General features: G+C 45.3%; 1 protein-coding gene across 5 annotated transcripts in view; it reads right to left on the bottom strand.

The window, feature by feature from the left end:
- Positions 1-13,800, bottom strand: part of POMGNT2 (protein O-linked mannose N-acetylglucosaminyltransferase 2 (beta 1,4-)) — a 31,934-nt gene extending 18,134 nt beyond the window's left edge. For 2 of the 5 annotated variants that reach the window (XM_057431413.1, XM_057431414.1), the window contains exons 1-2: positions 13,668-13,800; positions 11,349-11,468 (exon numbers count right to left, since the gene is read on the bottom strand). The gene's annotated coding sequence lies outside the window, so the exon portion shown is untranslated. Of the gene's footprint in view, positions 1-11,324; positions 11,469-13,667 lie in introns of all 5 variants that reach the window. The other 3 variants (XM_057431418.1, XM_057431419.1, XM_057431416.1) reach the window with 3 other exon arrangements.
- Between the last annotated feature and the right edge of the window lie 3,163 nt (positions 13,801-16,963).

The raw sequence follows: 16,963 nt of genomic DNA, 5'->3' as shown, positions 1-16,963 counted from the left end.
CTTCTTCCCAGGAATGGGATTAAAGCTACAGCCACACAAAGCTCCTCTTGCAACAATGAAGCCTCAAATCTGCACCTGTATTAATGCAGCAAGTACGTGAAAGGAGAAAGCACCCAAGTCAGAGGCTGAGGACTGACTAGAAAACAGCCCCCTTGCTAAGTGGTTTAAGGGTACACAAAATAACCACCATTTCTTTAAGATCGAGGTGATGAAATATACTCAAATAAAACCCCTCTTCTCTAATTTGCCTCAATATATACAATGCTTAAAGACAAGCATGTACCTAAGAGCCCTGTGTTCCAATGTGACAGACATGCACATAAATTAACATTGACTAGAGAAGGTTTTGTAGAACTTGACTTTGTAACCCCTGTGCTAAATATATATAGGTATAGAATACATATGTATAACTACAAAATTAATAGAAAAGATTACAATTAATATATAGACCATGTATCAGTCTTAAGTTTATACCTGTATTAGAAGATGATTAATCAGTGGCTTTATAAATTTAATGACATTATTTTCAATAAGCTGCTAGCTTCCCAGCTTTAGTTTTATACCTTTGACACAATCTTAACACAATCAGAAGCCAAGACGCTGCAAAGCTGTATATAAATGTGTGTGAAGCTGTCCCAGATAACCTTACAGGAGAAGGGAAGGAGAGAGCAACTCCAATCTTCATTTTCTATTAACTCTCAGGTCTCTGCATGAACATGAGTAATAACCTAAGTAGTAAAGAACAAACAGCCAGAAGCAAGGAGCAGTGGTAAGAACAAATCATTAAAAAGTGATAAGCACCAAGGGCCCTAACTTAGCTAAGGGCAATAAAAATGCACACACAGAGGAAGCCATCTCATGTCTCCTCAAAATGAATCTGGTCATATAGTTTTAGTGCCAAGCAGGGGACTGCCTCAGTGCAACACCAGAGTGTCTATTAAAAAGGACAGTATTTTATCTATGTGCTTAAAGGTCTGATAACCTACTCTCCCAGGTGTCTCTCCTCCTTCTAAGAGGAAACCACAAAGCAAATTAATCTTTATGCACCTTTTTATTTTCCACCTCTCCTCCTCTTCCCACCCATTGTGAAAGATCAGCAGGAAAATACTGAAATAAAAACTGAAGTAAGTTCAAAACAGCAGAAACAGCCTAACTCTGGTTTGGCTCACATAAGTGAGCTTATGATATGGTGAGTCAGTCAAAAACAGAGGAGGTCATGAAACTGCTGACACACCTTTCTGGAGGGGCCTCTGTCCACAGAGGCATGGGTAAAAGGCTTACCTGCCCAGGAAAGAAATCCTGGAAACTAATCTTGCTATTGCAAAGGGATTTCGATTCACAAGCCACCAACATCTCACTCTACTTACATTACAGGTGACCAGCTGGGAGAGGGGAAACAGCAAACTAAAGCACAAAGCAATTCACGACTAACTCATTCCCAGGGCATCCAAGGCTCATCAGTGACTGCCCCATCCAGTGGATGTGGTCATCCTGTAACCACATCTGCCTGTCTGCTTGGCAAAACCCCAGCACATCCAGGAAATCACTGATGATACAAAGCATTCCTCTTCAGAAGAGGGATCAGCAAACTAAGGAGGGCTTTTTCCTGGGACAAAAGGAGGGACAGAGCCAGATGGTTTCAGATTCCTTCAAGGCATTTGCAATTGCCAAGGTATTTTAGACAGACTGTGCTTAGGTGTTTTCACTGGTCATCAGCGATCTGAAACTCACATACTGCTTAAAGCTACGCATGGGCTTCTGACCTTAAAGAAATCGGCATCCAAACTCTCAGCTGAGTACCACTCTTAAACCACATTCACACTACTGCACCACTGAAGGGAACCAAACCATCAAGAATAAGTGTTATTCAGAGAAAGGTATGCAAAAAAAGGTCCATAAAATGTAATGGGTGTAATTCTAGCTCCAAAAGCAATGAAAAACTCACAGCATGGGTTTAAGAATGTAGCAGAAACAGCCCTAACAGGCTGCTTTTGAAGACAGGAAGCTTTGAGAACAGAGAGCAAAGCTAGTCACAAGACTTCAGAAAGGAATCTTAAAGACTCTATGTATCAGGGAGCATAACTTGATGAATAAGAAAGATCTGTGTGCAAGCCCACTTCATACAAGAGGAAGGTAAAGCACAACTAGTAGGAAACTCATAGTAACTCCTTGGCTTCAAGCATCTACAGAGCTCTAAGCTGAGGAAAGAGACAGCTCTCTGGAAGAGAAGTAGCCTGTGCCAAATTTACACAAGGACTTCGAATCAAAGACCCAAATCCCAGAATTCAGCTCCTCTCTTCTCCTTGAGCAACAGAGCAGCAGGCAGATCAGGCTTCAGAGACATCTTTCTCTGCTAATCACATAGTAACAGTTTAAAACAGAGATTTTATCACACCCAGTGTCACTCAAAAGCAAGAAAGAGGTGCGACTGAATTGTTCAGGTAAACCAGTAGAAAGATGGAAAGGAAATTAACACCATATATGCAAAAGAATCTTTGCAACCAAAAAACAAAACAGTTTTTGCTGAGAACCACATTTTCTCAACTGAACCTTGGCAAATTAGCTGGATGGCACAAACCCCACTTTTTTTCACAGATACAAAAAACCCTTCTGTTATCAAACAAATTCTTATTCCTCTCATCTTTAATCCCAACCTCCATATACGCCATCTCCACACAAGAACCAAACAATCCCCGTTTAACATCAAAATGCCTCTTGGACCCTTTTTACATGTGTGGTCTTCAGCATGCTGAAGAAAGGGCTCCTGCACAAAACTGTGCAGAGATATACAGCTGTCAATACTTACCTTGATCTCTATTTCAGTTTTATAAGGCAGAGGCAAAGGCCAGGGCAGAGGAGCACACTTGCATGTGTGTTTTGAAAGGAAAAGGTGAAATATTTCACTATGGAAGAGGGAAACCTCAGTTGGTTCATATGTAAGAACTGTGCAGCACAGCCTCTCACAGGTAGAACAAAGCAAGCTGTGGTGCACAGCAGCCAAATGGCAATGAAAGCTGCAGGCAACGGATGGGAAAAGTTGGTGACATTTTTCAGCTGTTGGTGGAAAAAGCTTTAATTGCTGACAGTGCAAATTGCTGAGCCCTGTGCTTACAAAGCACTCCTAAGGAACGCTTCCAAGTTGAATCCAAACAGCCAGCTACACTTAAACTCAGGTGTGTCTCTCTTCAAATATAAACAAAGCAAACAAAAAGGCCAAAAGACTGAAGGACTGAAACAAAACCAAGGAAGAAAAACAAGTAAGATGGGAATAGAAGACAAAATAGAAGAGACACTTGGACAAAGGATGTACAGCAGAAGAATGTGCAACCTTCAAAGACTGCTCCAGAGGAAGCAGACTGGGAGATTATCTTTCTGATCTGTGCTTATCAGTAAAGCACCAAGGAATTCCCAAGGAGGAGCCTGAGACCTCACTGCAGTGTATGAAATGAACAAAACCACTTAAAACCCAGGAGATAGAGGTGAGAATTACCATGCCAGCTGCAATGCTGTGAGACCAGTTGGAGATAATGCAGCGAAAACGAACGATGCTATAAAATCAGTGCATCAGGAAAACTCAGCCCCCATCTCTCGTTTAGAGTCTGAAGGATACAGGAAGAATGGCATCTAATTCAGCACCAAAAAAAAAACCACAAACCAATAAAAACGTTTCCATCCATACACAAAACTGATGTCTTCCCCTCCCAGTCAGAAAGCAAGCTGAAACCCATCAGGAAGACAACTTCACACCACCAGGAGCACATGGACAGCAACCAGAGCACAGAATACACTGCCTCCTCAAAAACCACACATGCCATCACTCTTCAAGGAGAAAGGAACATAGCATGAAAATGAACTAAGGAAAGAAAACAGAGCCAAAAAGAGTGCATCCACTAAAGGACAACCAGGAATAGGAAACAGATGAAGAAAAGATCTAGATCATTCTGCCTACTGCACACTGCCATCAGCAGACAGTAGAAAATTCCAACCATTTTTAGCCAGTTTTCCAAGAGGTTTCTTTCTCAGGCTGGCAGAGAACAAGCCAATGTACAGAGCTTTGGTCCAGAGACTTTTGCACAGGAGGGAAAAGGGCTCAATTGTAAATGACTGAAAATTTCTCTGTATTTCCCTGTTTGCAAGAGAAGAAAGGTTCTGCACTCCCTTGTAACATCCTTCTAACGCTTCAGCCCTTCTAGGCAGAGGTACCACACTACGTATCACCTACTACAGACAAGGTGCTGCTCTGTTCATGGTTAGCAGACACGGGCAGGGTGTGAAAAGTGAGAAGGGGAAGTGGACAGATGGACTGTAAGGTAGAAAATGCCAAACCATCAGGGTTTCCATCTCCATCAGTTCAGCTGTAGGGTCAAGGGCAGTAACACAGAAGAGCAACACCTGCAGTATTTAGAGACTGCTCTTCCAGGTGACTGGAAAAGACTCATTTCCTTCTTCAAGCCACTAAAACAAATCAATCCTCCTTTCACAGTAAAGAGCTTTGCATACCCCGAACAGCATGGTGCTGGGTACATACACCCAATGGAAGCAATGCTTGTACTCAGATTTAAGCACGTGCTTAACTCCTCGCTGGATCAGCACTTTTAGCTGCACATCTTTGTGGGCCAAGGATTTGCATTCTTACACACCCTGAAACTTTCCAGGACACGTAATTTATCATTCTGCCTGTGATAAAGCATGGCAACACCTTGCTTGTTTCTCTTGCTCTCAGTACACTGCACAAAGCAAAGCACAGGTTTCTCCCCAGCAAGCTGGAGGACACCGATATCCTCTTTCCCTCCCTGATAATTTAACTACAGCATAACATCACCAGGCTCGAACCGGAAAAAAACACTCAAAGGGAGAAGGGGAAAAAGCGAGGGGAAGGATGCTTTCTGCAGTAGAAACAAACAGCAAAATCCATTTGCAGATCACATATAAAAAGAACATCTATATTAAATGTCATCTCAGAAGAACCGTCAAGGATAAATCCACGCTCAGTTGAGGCATTTCAGCCTAAATATGGAAACTACACATTTCTCTGAGTTTATGAAGGGCTTAGTTTTATCAGTACTATTTACATACACTTGGTTCGTTTTAGACGTATCGCTTATACTGTACGCACACTATAAATACAAAATGCATAGCAGTGCATTTATGTGCCACAGAAACAAGATTTTAAACCAACAGACTTGAGTGCTCACTGATTATAAAAGACAACGGCTCCCTATATTTTTAACGCGTTTCTAAATTATATATGTGCCGTGTATCCCTCCAGACAAATGAACACTGATAAATTACACTCTCTCTCTAGCCAGGCACTTCAAGTAATCTCCACCCTCCCGCCTCCTCATCACATGAAATAAAGATGAAGCACCACACCACGTCAGTCACACTGCAGATCCATTCAGCAGCCACCTCTACCTGAAACATCAGAATAGAAATGTCAAGATCTTCATCAGTCTCCGCTGCCAGGAGCTGATTTTTTTTGCTGCAATAGTCTCAGGCAATCCCTGAGATGATGCTGCCTGGTACATGCCCTTCGCAGCCAGCATTACACCAGACTGCATCCAGCTCCTCTCACAAGTTTCTCCCAATGGGACTGCTCTCCTTCCTAGCGGACTTTATCTCTTATGCCTGGACAAGGGATTCTGGCTGCATCCATGGGCTGTGATACGTTTAATGAACAGCACAGTGGGCTCCGTGACCTGGCTGCTCCCCAGCCATGTGCCTGCAGGAATGCTGCCTGGAGTATTAAGCCCACTGCATGTGCTTGAGCACACGCATCCTGTTTCTGACCTGCTTCATTAGCCTTTTCCCAGCAAGATCACCCAGAATTAATTTAATGCATTTAAGGGCTGAAGACCAGCCTCACTTCCCTGCTGTGCTACCAGAGATGTCAGAGGCAGAGAATTTGGCCACATTCCATTTACAGGGTTTCTTCCAAAGTCCACTTCTTCTGACAATATCCGAGCTGATGCTTGATCAGCACGAGAACAGTGCTCCATCCAACACAACCCATCACCACCACGGAGAGCCGCTGTACTCTCACACTGACCCTTGCATATCCCAGTTTCTCCCCTACTACAGCACAGGAGCTGGGTAACTTCCAAGTCTCCTTATCTGATACTCACAAAGTACGGTACTGCAGAAGATCAGACTACAAAACAGTGGTTACTTTTTCCTATGTTCAGACTCTGCTGGCCCAGTCAGCTTAACACAACATCTTTCTACCTCCACAGAAGGGCATGTGCAGTCCACAGGCCAGGATGTAGCACCTAGAAGACACTGCAGTAAGCAGAGGCAAGTAAATGCTTTCTAGCTTCTTCCTTAGCAAACTGCAACAAGAGGTCCCTGAGCTTGGGGACTGTCATCTTCAGCTTCAACCCCCCGTGGAAGAAAGCTCTTTTCCTTTCCAACTTCATCAACACTCCCAGTATAACCACCACGCTCTGAGAGGAAGACAGGGCAGAGCCTGCACTCAGAACCACACCTCAAGGTGCTGTTGCAGTGCAATCCTATCTCTGTTTACAGGGCTTCCTTCCAACCCATTCGTAAGCACCTGTAACATGCTTTCTACCAGTACTATATGAACTAAAAACTTTTACAGTTCAAACACAAATCCCTCCTTTACTAATCTGGCCAATTAAAAAATGAAGAATGATAATAAGTTGTGAAATTTATCTTGTCACCAGCCTAATTGCTACTCCAGGCTTCAAATTATGGCAGAAAAAATGAGGAACAAACCTAACTGTTTATAGCTTGTTTGGATTCTGGTTTACAACGTACAGCATTATCTTGATCAATGTGCGAGGAAATACAATTGCACTGTGGACCTCTACATCAAAAGACCTACTTTAACTAATTATTTGAGTATTAAACTAGCAAGAAAAGAATTACTGTAGTTATTTCCGAGTTGCTTATTGCTTTCATACACGTGATCCGTCTGCAAAGGTTAGTATTAATTTGCCAAAAATCTTAGCTCATTTTACTATAGAATTATTAGGGTATTAGGATTAGGATACTGGGATACTATAATTATTAGGATACCTAGTGGTATCCTAATAAAAACAGAAACGTTTTGAGATCTCCTTTCTAAAGAGGAACTGCCAAAGGACTGAGGAGTAAGGGACAAAGGAAAGGCTGCATTTTAAGTAAGAGTGAGTGTCTACAGATGGACACAGAGGAAAGACAGAGAAAGACTGAAGTGAGGAACCCAGTGTCAAAGAGGGAGTGGACTGCAAACCTTCCAAGTTTAATTACAGTACATTGGGTGCACTTGGTTTAAGTTCACTCTTTCACCTTTCCTAAACAAGTCAACCATAGGTACCAGAAACGAACCACCACCAATCAAGAGCAATCAAGGTTACATTTTTATAGCTAACTCTGCCCCTCTCTTCTTTTCCCCCAAGCTTCCAACTCCCCATCTCAGGGCTGTCAGTAGTTGTCAGCACATCGTATGTGAACATACAATACAACTTGACAGGCAATACATCAGAAAACCTAGATGTGACAACGGCAAATTCCACCAGATGGTCCTGGATCATATCCATCCATTAAAAAAAAAAAAAAAAAGAAAGAAAAAAAAACCCAGACCACAGAAAATCAGAACTTGTAAGGAAAAAAAAAAAAGGAAAAATCTGGGATATGCACTGCTTCAGCCTTTGCTCTATCCATGATGGAAAAGGAGAGACACAACGGCTCCACCTCTTGTCCTAACTGGCTCGTCCTGTCATTAATATCAATGTATGTATTTCATCCTCCTACCTTAAGTAAAGGCTTCTAAGTAAAGATGCCACTCCATTAAAAGGCAGTATGTACTATATGTACTAGTAGTAACAGTGCTTGCTCCCAGTGACTCTGGAGCCTGGTCTTGCTTCAACAAAACCTCAACATGGTCTCCAAACCCAAGTGGGTAGTCCTGGGAGTAGCTGTGAACTTGGAGCACTTTCAAGACTCCCTGTTTGCCATCCTTCCCATATTGCTCTTATGGGCAGCACAGGCTCTGTTTGGGTTCAAGCTGCCTTCAAACCTCACCAACCTTTGCAGCGGTCCATTTGGGAGAGACCTTGGATTGTCTTGTCCGGTGTCAGCCACACAATCCTGTGAAGGCAGGTCCAACACTGACTGTCCAGGCCTAACCTCAATGCAGGCAAAAACGCCTTTGATACATGCAAAGCTCAAACCACCTTCCAGCAGGCAGAGAGCACAATCTGCTCCTGATTCTGGTCTCAAGCCCATCCAAAACAGACAGCGGAGGCAGGCACAGGATCAGGGAGGTCAGCGCAGCCCCATGGCACAAAGCACCAGGCTGAGAAGCAGCTCTGGGGTAATTCACTGCCAGGAAAACACTGAAGCTGTCATTGCTCTTCTGGTGAGTGTCACCAGACTGGCCACAGCAGCTGGAACAAAAATGAGAGGCCTGTGATACATATCAAACCAGTGCCGGCTGCCACTGCTCAAACAAGACCTTCAGGGACACCATGCCTTGCTCCTATTCTGCTCCTACCTTTAATAGCTGTGTGCAGATGTACATGTTTTTCTCTGTGGAAATTGTGTGGAAATGGAAAGAAATACTGTGTACCCCTGTCCTCACAGTTACACACGTTCTGAAGTAAAAGGTATTCAGTCAAATGTATTTTAACTTGGTAAAATAAGCAGATACGAATGTGAATGCACGGATGGTGAGTGACATAATGTTAATTTACCCAACATTTAATAGGATAGGATGGTGCTTCAAAATTCTTTGCAAATCTGAGAACTTCTCTGAACGCAAATCTGTGACGATGGTAGAAAGCAGATCTACTCCCTGCCAGTGCACAAGCTGCACTCCACAGTTTAGGACTGGAGAAATCTCTCTTCAGGCCACTGTGGCACTGAGAAACCAGAGAGAGCCTTTAACAAAGGAGTATATTTTATATTATAAATCCCTGTTTCCCTTCCCCTAAGTAAAGTTCCTTCCATTATAAACTCTCCTTTGCTGTCAAACAAAGTGCTCCCATTTCCTGAGTGAGAAATTCCTGCAAGGGGGAATACTCCAGTGCACTGGTATGGGACTGTGCACTCTAGCTGGGCTGGGCTCCAGAGATGAAAAGGGCTTTTTTAGCAGAGGCTGATGGCTACTTGCTGACTTCTGAAGAAGCAGTTTATTGTCTCCATCCAATCCATCTCACAATTATCACCTTTAGCACAGAGAGGAAGCTACTTCTACACCACAGACCTGAGAACAAAAAGCTTACAAAAAAGTCAATTCTTCTCCTCAGACTTCAATAAGGAATATCCCATTTTTTACTCTGCCTTTGTGGTTTTAACATAAAAGAAAAAGCCAGTGACATTTCCAAGTTCTGCTGTTGTGCACAAGCGGGGTTTCAAATGCTCCAGAGGAACATAATTACATTTACAGACACTTTTGACTGGAAATTAAGTGTGACAGCACATAATAGTCTCTTAGAGATAAGAAAAACAGGCATTTACCTCAAAATGTGTTTTGTGATTAAACTTAAAATGGACACCACCTTTTTAGTGGAGTGGCTTTTGACATCTCAAAGTTTTTCTGTAAATACTTGACCACAATTTTTCAAAACCTGAACTTGCTCCAGAGAGAAGAAGAAACAGCTTGCTATTTAATTCCTCTCAGCAGAAATGCTGTAAAAGAGAAGGCACAAGAATAATATGTATATAATAAAATTGGTAAAATGTCACCTCCTCCCATTTTGATATTTAATTATATCTCATTAGAAAAGCAAAAATACTGCAAATCAAAGTCTGGGAATCAGCTGATTATTTATTTATAGGCATTTATATAGTGCTCATCACCATAGCAACAAGGAACCCTTTTTTCTTCTCCTTCAAAGCAAAAGTTGTAATTTTGAAATGCGATCCTTTGATGTTGCAGTGCAAATAGGTACTTAGGTCCTATGCTGCAAACACTTAGGGAGGTGCTTAAAGTACATGAACAGACCTAGTCAAAGGCATGGTGAAAGAGACAGCAGAGAAAAGAAAAAGAACAGAGAAGCAAGGGAGAATAAGGGGAAAAGGGAAACAGTAAAGGGCTTTTGTACAAGAATTAACAACGCACTGGGTCCTACAACAAGCCATGATCTCGCTGGTGCTTTTTGGCTGTGAGTGACTGGTTCATGGTTCAGTTTAGTTCAAAAGTAATCAAGAAGTCCCCAGTTTATGCTAAGGACACCGGTGAATACACTTGAGTAAGGATTTCTAAGAGGATACAAACGGATAGAGGATACAAATGAGGCTGCAGAGGGCTGCCTCCCTTTTGAAAGCAGAGAAGTCAGGAGCCTCATTTTGACTGCTACTCTCCTCAGATCCCCCAGGCAATTAGCCATTATCAATTCCCACAGAATTAATAGACCTTTTTAAAAATGCCATCTGCTCACAAAACAGCAGGTAAATGAGTAAATTAGAACACTGCTCCTGCGCACACCTTACAGAATGAATTACTGGGTGTGCCATAAAACTGCACTCTTCCCACACTGCTCCCAGTGTGCATAAGCACAGGACTACTTTTCAGACCCTCAGACTGAAATTGTTTTTATCCTATCTCATCTGCTTGCTTCCCACCATCACATAGATTATACACATGCATGCACAGTGTAGTACTTCAGATCCTTTTAGATGTTAATGGTAACTGAAAGAAATAAAGAAATCTTTGGCCTATTGTCACTTTGTTATATGAGAGATCTTAACATCAAGATTTCCTCAAGGCACAGGTATATGAAGTTATTACCTCCAACTGTGCGTTTAGTTTGATCCTATCTTCTTCATAAACCAATACCATTCAAAGCAGCTGAATAAGATGTGCTCCATTGTTCCTAATCCAAACACACAAATCTTTACACAAGACCGGTGGTTTTTTTGTAGTCTTTTTTTAAGCTGTATTCTAAATAGGGAGAAGCTGCATGTATGACAGCAGGAAAAATGACAAGTTCCTTATCTGGAAAAGCACCAGCAGGCACTGTTATCGGAGCAGACCAGCTCTTTTAAAGTGGACTGATGAAGCTATTTTTGAAAACACCTAATAACATCGCGGAGGAGAATCTGATCTCTGCAAAGGTGAGCTGTGCAACTCGATACTCCTGGGAGGCAGCTAATGAAACTGAAGCTTGTCAGCCACAGACTGCATCCAGTAATTGGCTTTGAAAACTCACAGTTTAAATTCCACCATGCTGGGTTCAATGCCCTGCTCACAGCTTGCTCCAAACGCAGGCAGAGATGAGGGCTGTCTAGCATGACCAAATGTGAGTGGCCACCTCCCTGCTGCCTGTGCTACCAGGCCCAGTCTGAGTACTGAGAGGGCAAAGAGAGAAGCCTACTTTCTTCCAGCACCTCACACCTACCAGTTAACTTCAGGAAAGGGAGAGAAGGCAGTGGGAAGAAGGCAGAATGGTGTCGGAGCAGGTGGTGTGCTGATGGAGGAGGAGGGAGCACATTCTACCACAGAAGGTGAAGGTGAAGACCTAAAAAGAGAAAGAAGAGGGTTCCACGTCATGTATTTCACAAGCAGAAACCCCAAACAATGCTACACCTCTGCACCGACTCTGCAAAGTCCCTTAGGAACAGCCACTGGCTCTCCCAGGAAGGTAGCCAGCAAAACAGGGGAAGTATCACCCATTTTCCCTGAAACTCCACTTACCCTTCCTAGCTCACTCCTGCCCAAGCTTTACAGACCCATAGACCCATTCTACCCCTCACCATGAACACATAACTGAATTCTGTGACCATCTTGGCAACCAAAGAAATTACTGTCCCACAGCACGAGAAGGCAAATTGCTGTCTGCACAGCTGAGAACCTCTGATCTGGTCATAGCTCTGTGGTTTAAACACTGTCCATTGAGCCACCTTCTTTACCATGATTCTTCCTGCCTCCCACTACTTCCTAGAAAAATCTGCTCCTTCACAGCCTAGATAACACTCTGTTTGGAAAAGCCATTTTAAATAGAAAGACTCTTCTGCTGAGAGAAGTCATCTAGAGCTCTGCTTGTTTGAGCCTAAGAGTCTGCCTGAGCTCTAAGTCTCTGTGTTTTAAAACACCTTGCTGTGTTAGAGCACAGGCCAGACAGATACAAATACGTTAAAACCTCTGGGGAACAGTAACTGAATGTCACGGGGAACTGTCCAAAGCAATAGCACTTACAGAAGACTTTGAAGCAGCCATTTTCAGGAGAAGTGGGGTGAGAATAAGGGGAACGAGAACATGCAATTTTCGGATGACTGAATTAAACCTTGATAAGTTCCTAGTGAGCCACGACTAAAGAGACTGGAAATCTAACTGGGAAAAGATATCCATACAGTCAAACCATTTTGTACACTGCTTAATAGAGATGGGCTCCAGGTAATTAGTCCCAAAACATTACCCAGGTACCTAGAGTGCATGTTCATGGCACGCTTCACAAGTGTGGGTGGCTGAACTTCAGCTTTGATGACAGCTAATTAAAGCGCAAAAGTGAGACTCCAAGTAAAGCTGCTATTCCACGACCACACACCGCTCCGCATGCACTCCTGCAGCAAAGCAGACTACAAAGCAGGTTTCCTGTATCCCCTCCTGCATTTGGCATCTACCACGTTTTGGAAAGTGACACTGCAAACTAAACACCCTCCTTTGCAGCTGATCTGTTCTGCATAGGTCCGATTCAGCTGGGGGGAGCAGGTCCTCCCAGAGAATAAAAGCTCTGTTGGTTCTCAGCTAAGTCAAGGCTGGAGCTAACAAGCCAATCCATCGGTTCAAGTGTTCCGAGACAGCAATTAAAAGGAGCCCTCACAGTTTTATTACCAAAGTCAGCAGATTCTCCTGAATCAGCAGGCACCGTTTAAAAGTCAGCATTTGTCAATAGTTATCCAACCATGGTACTGGTGTGAAAACACCAATATGTTCCCTTGCCTTTACCAGTTGTTCAGACACAGTCATCATCCTCATCACCAGAGAAGAGTGTGCCTCTACACTTTAATTATTCTTTTCTCCCCCAAAGCAGCATCCACTATCTTAATAACCCATTAAAACACCGGGTTAATTGAGAGGGGCCGGAAGGTGTGTTCAATGCACCCAGAGCTGACATACGCAAGAGAAACTTTTCCACCATGCTTAGTCAGCACACGGTAATTATAAGGAGCAGGATGCTACAGCTTCAGCATCTGTACCCACTGGGGCCAAATACAGCAGGACTGCTAAGCTTTCAAAGCGGAAGACAGGTGTCTAGGGGGGTTCCCAAGGCACTCAGCCACCAAGGAAAACCGCCAGGAGAACGCAATTCCACCTTGACTCGCCCTGCTAGGCTCTAAACCCGCACAGCGCCTTTGACCTCCAGGGAGGTTAGTAGAGTTTTAATCGAGCCGTCTCCGCGGCGCCGGCAGCAGCGCTAACCCGCACCAGCACCGCCTGCCCCTGCTGCCCGCCTTCGCTCCCCCTTCGGAGAACGGCTTCCACTGCCATGGTGTCACCTCCGCTCCGTGCAAACCCCCGCGGCGGGGTAGGGGGGGGCTCCGTGGGTTGTTCCCCTCCTCACCCCCCGCCCCACAGCCCCGCACTGCGGACCCTCCGCCGATCGCAGCAGACATCCCCGGGGCCCCCCGCCTCCATTCACCCACTTCCCCCTCAGAGAAGAGGCGGCAGCCGCCGGCCCCCACTAACCGCCCCCTGCGGGTGCCGGGCCCAGCCTCACCTGCTGCCCGCGGCTCCACGGCCGCCACCGCCCCCTCCGCTCCGCCCGGCCCCGCCGCCACCTCCTCGCAGGCGGGCGCTGTCCGAGGGGCCGGGCCGGGCCGGCACCGCCTCCCCCTCGCTCCGCCGGCGGCGGGCGGTGATGTGGAGGCGGCGGCCCCCCCCCCTCCTCGGCCGCCATGCTCGGGAGCGCGGCGGGCGCTGCGCACGCTCGGTGCCGACGCCGCGAAAGGCATCCTGGGAGTTGTAGTTTAGGGGTGCCCCTGAGGGTGGGTGCCTTGGGGTGCGGAGCCGCCGGTCCCAAACACCGCTGCTCCCACCTCAGCGCGGCGGGTTCCCCTCGCAGCTCTCTCCACAGGCTGCCCAGTCCTCGCCTCCTCACCCAGGCAATGCCCTCAGCCCCTCCGCGCCGCTCGGTCGGCTGCATTGCTCACACCCTGGTCCTCATCTCTTCCCCGCAGCTCCATCAATCACTGCTGCTTCCTCCTGCCGCCTTCCCACCGCTCGCTCTCAGCTTTCCTCTGCCTACAGCCTCCTTGCTTGCTGCCCGTGCCCCCTGGCCTCTCGATTTCTTCCATGCAGAAGGTGACCATCCTTATCATGAGTACATGGCTTCAAGTTCACCACAAAAAACAGGCATCCAGCACCTGCACCTTCGCTGCTCCTTCAGGTGACGTTCACACGGTGGGGTTTGGCAAGGTCACACTTGGCCGGAGCAGCCCTCAGGTTATTACAGCCTGAATAAATCACTGCGAACGTGATGAAGCTGGTACAAGCAGGGGGGTTGGAACTGGATGATCTTAAGGTCCTTTCCAACCCTAAGTACTCTATGATTCTAAGAGGCTGAATTGACTGACTACAGGGACACGTGCTTGACCCAGCCTCTCCCAAAGACAGCAGGGCTTTTGCCAGCCGCTGCACCGAGGCTTTCGATTTCCCATGAGAGCTTTCCATTTCCACACCCACACAGCGTTCTCGGTCAACGGGAAGGACAAATAATGGTTTGGCAGCATCTTTCACATTAGCTCGTGCTCGTACTCGTAATTAAATGCTCACAGAGTGACAGGACTGCTAAACATGTGCAGGAAACCAGCGTGAAAGTTTAACTGCTTAAATGTCTGCCCCTGAAAAGCTGAGGACCATTTGGGAGAAATCAAACTTCGTCGCTTAGCGCTCCTTCCTCCAGCTTCTTTTTCTGTCTTGCAGATTCCATAGCTAATGATCCAGAGAACTAACTTGTGTAGTAAGGCATTCACACAAGAGCAGAGGGGTTTGGGGAACGCTCATTGCTGCTCTAATTTAATCTCTGAGTTTTAGCGTTGAGCTCCCATGGACTGGTAAAACAAATGTCAGGCTTCTGAAGATGTGTGTTCCAGAGTTTGCTCAAGAGCTATTATGCTAGTGAAATCCACTGCAACAGATCCCATCTACTCCATTTCTCATTAGGGTTGTGAGTTATACTCCAGTGTTAGAGAAACTTCAGGATGCTGGACCTGTGTCCTTCTAACTCGGGCAACAGTGCAAAATAATCATCACTGTTTTCATTAACATCTCTTGAAACAACAAGTCACTTTTTCAACCGCATTTAGAGACCTCTATTAATTTTCCCAAAGCATTTGTGAGTAGAAATCTTGACTAGGATGTAATGAATACCTGTTTGCACATTCACATCAATGTCATTCGCAGTGCTACTTTTCCTCCTTCTTATGAGATATTTAATGAACCAGTCAAAAAGCCAGACATGCAGTAATCTGAATCAAGCAGCCAGTCACATATCACAGACAATGAATGGCCAAAGACACAGACACAAGTGCTCAAGAACAAAAAGAACACCCATAAGCTCAAATGTGTTTCTATGAAATATTCATAGGATTGTGGTGATTTATCGTTGTGTCTGCTTCAGAATAAGGTGCAGTGGGAAAAGAGCATAATCTGATAAAGTTTTCATGCAAAATAGCTCATTCATTATTCCTGGAGTAACAAGCTAAGCCTACCTACTGTAAGGGGCAGGGAAGTGTTCTCCTTAATGCAAGGTTTTACAGGGGATACCTAGTGAAAGCAGTGTGAATACACTAACAGAAGAGACAGTCACTTCAGGTGCCCAGGAAAGGGTGCCTAGTGCCATGCAGGCAGTTCAGGTTGCCCAAGACATCTGCACAAGGCTGGTAGATACCACATGTGACCTATAAGACAGTCTCAATCAGTGTAATGACAGATAGAGGCCTCGCCCGAACTTGAGTCTCAACATAATTCCACACACTTACATTGCCTAAACCACTTCGGATATGACTGTTCAGGAAATAAATCAACTTTTAGAGACACGGGCAGAGGATGTGCTCACAATCAGGAGCTAGAACAGCTGAGCCACCTTTTACAGTCCAATAAATAGACAAAACTGTATCTCCAACCTCAAGCAAACATTGAAGTGTTTTCACCTCATAACTCCTTGCCTCCCCTTCTGCACTTGGGTTATAGCTCTCTTTGTATGTGCAGCCTCTTTGAATGGAAAAATATCAGAGGGCTTCATGTTAGAATGCTGTCCCTCTTCTAAGGATGCTAGAAGCTGTCCCTCGTCTAGCAGAGCCACTGATGCGCCTGCTCGTGAACACCAACACACTGGACTGCTGCACTCCAAGCCTTGCTCACCTGAAGTCGCCTGGATCCACCAGCTTCTTTGCTGTGTGTTTCTGTGTGATGCTGCCTCAGGCCCTTTGTCTCTTTACCCAATGGCTCTGCTCTCCCTTGGTTTTCACTAGATCTGTGTGTGCTGCACAAACGAACATTTGGTGGACCCTTGTACTCTTACCTTTCTGCACCAGGACAGACAGAAGCATCCATACAAGATGTTGGCAGGATCTTGTTGGGATTAAGTGGGGATAAGGGAACGCACAAGCCCAAGGGGATGCGGCAGTCTGCTTGTGGTGTAGTCACAGCTCAGCAGAGCTTGTGGGCCAACCAGCCACTATGTGCAACTGGATGAGTACCAGTGATTCAAGCATTGTGAAAGGTAATAAACGACATCCATGGAGTGTGCTGCTGTCTGATCATCCTGCCAAGGAGCACCGTTTCAGCCAAAAGCATCAGTGAAGCCATTTGGGACTAAAGGCAGCATGTAGCTCTGTGCATCGACTTGGCATACCCTAAATGTGGGCAGTGGAGAGGGCTGAACAAGGGGTTTTGAAAGTGCTACATGCCTCAAACCTCTCTTACAACTTCATGTAATTCACTAAAGAAATTATACATCTTCATACCATCCTACCTCAGGTGCATTTGTTTGCAGGGGTTGATGCTTTGTTG

The sequence above is a fragment of the Pezoporus wallicus genome, unplaced genomic scaffold (genome assembly GCF_028554395.1).
Source record: "Pezoporus wallicus isolate ANWC-B61680 ecotype Strahan unplaced genomic scaffold, APGP_CSIRO_Pwel_v1 scaffold_11491, whole genome shotgun sequence".
NCBI classification, from domain to species: domain Eukaryota; kingdom Metazoa; phylum Chordata; class Aves; order Psittaciformes; family Psittacidae; genus Pezoporus; species Pezoporus wallicus.
The sequence above is the reverse complement of the archived record's forward strand: the minus strand, read 5'-3'. Positions and strand labels throughout refer to the sequence as shown.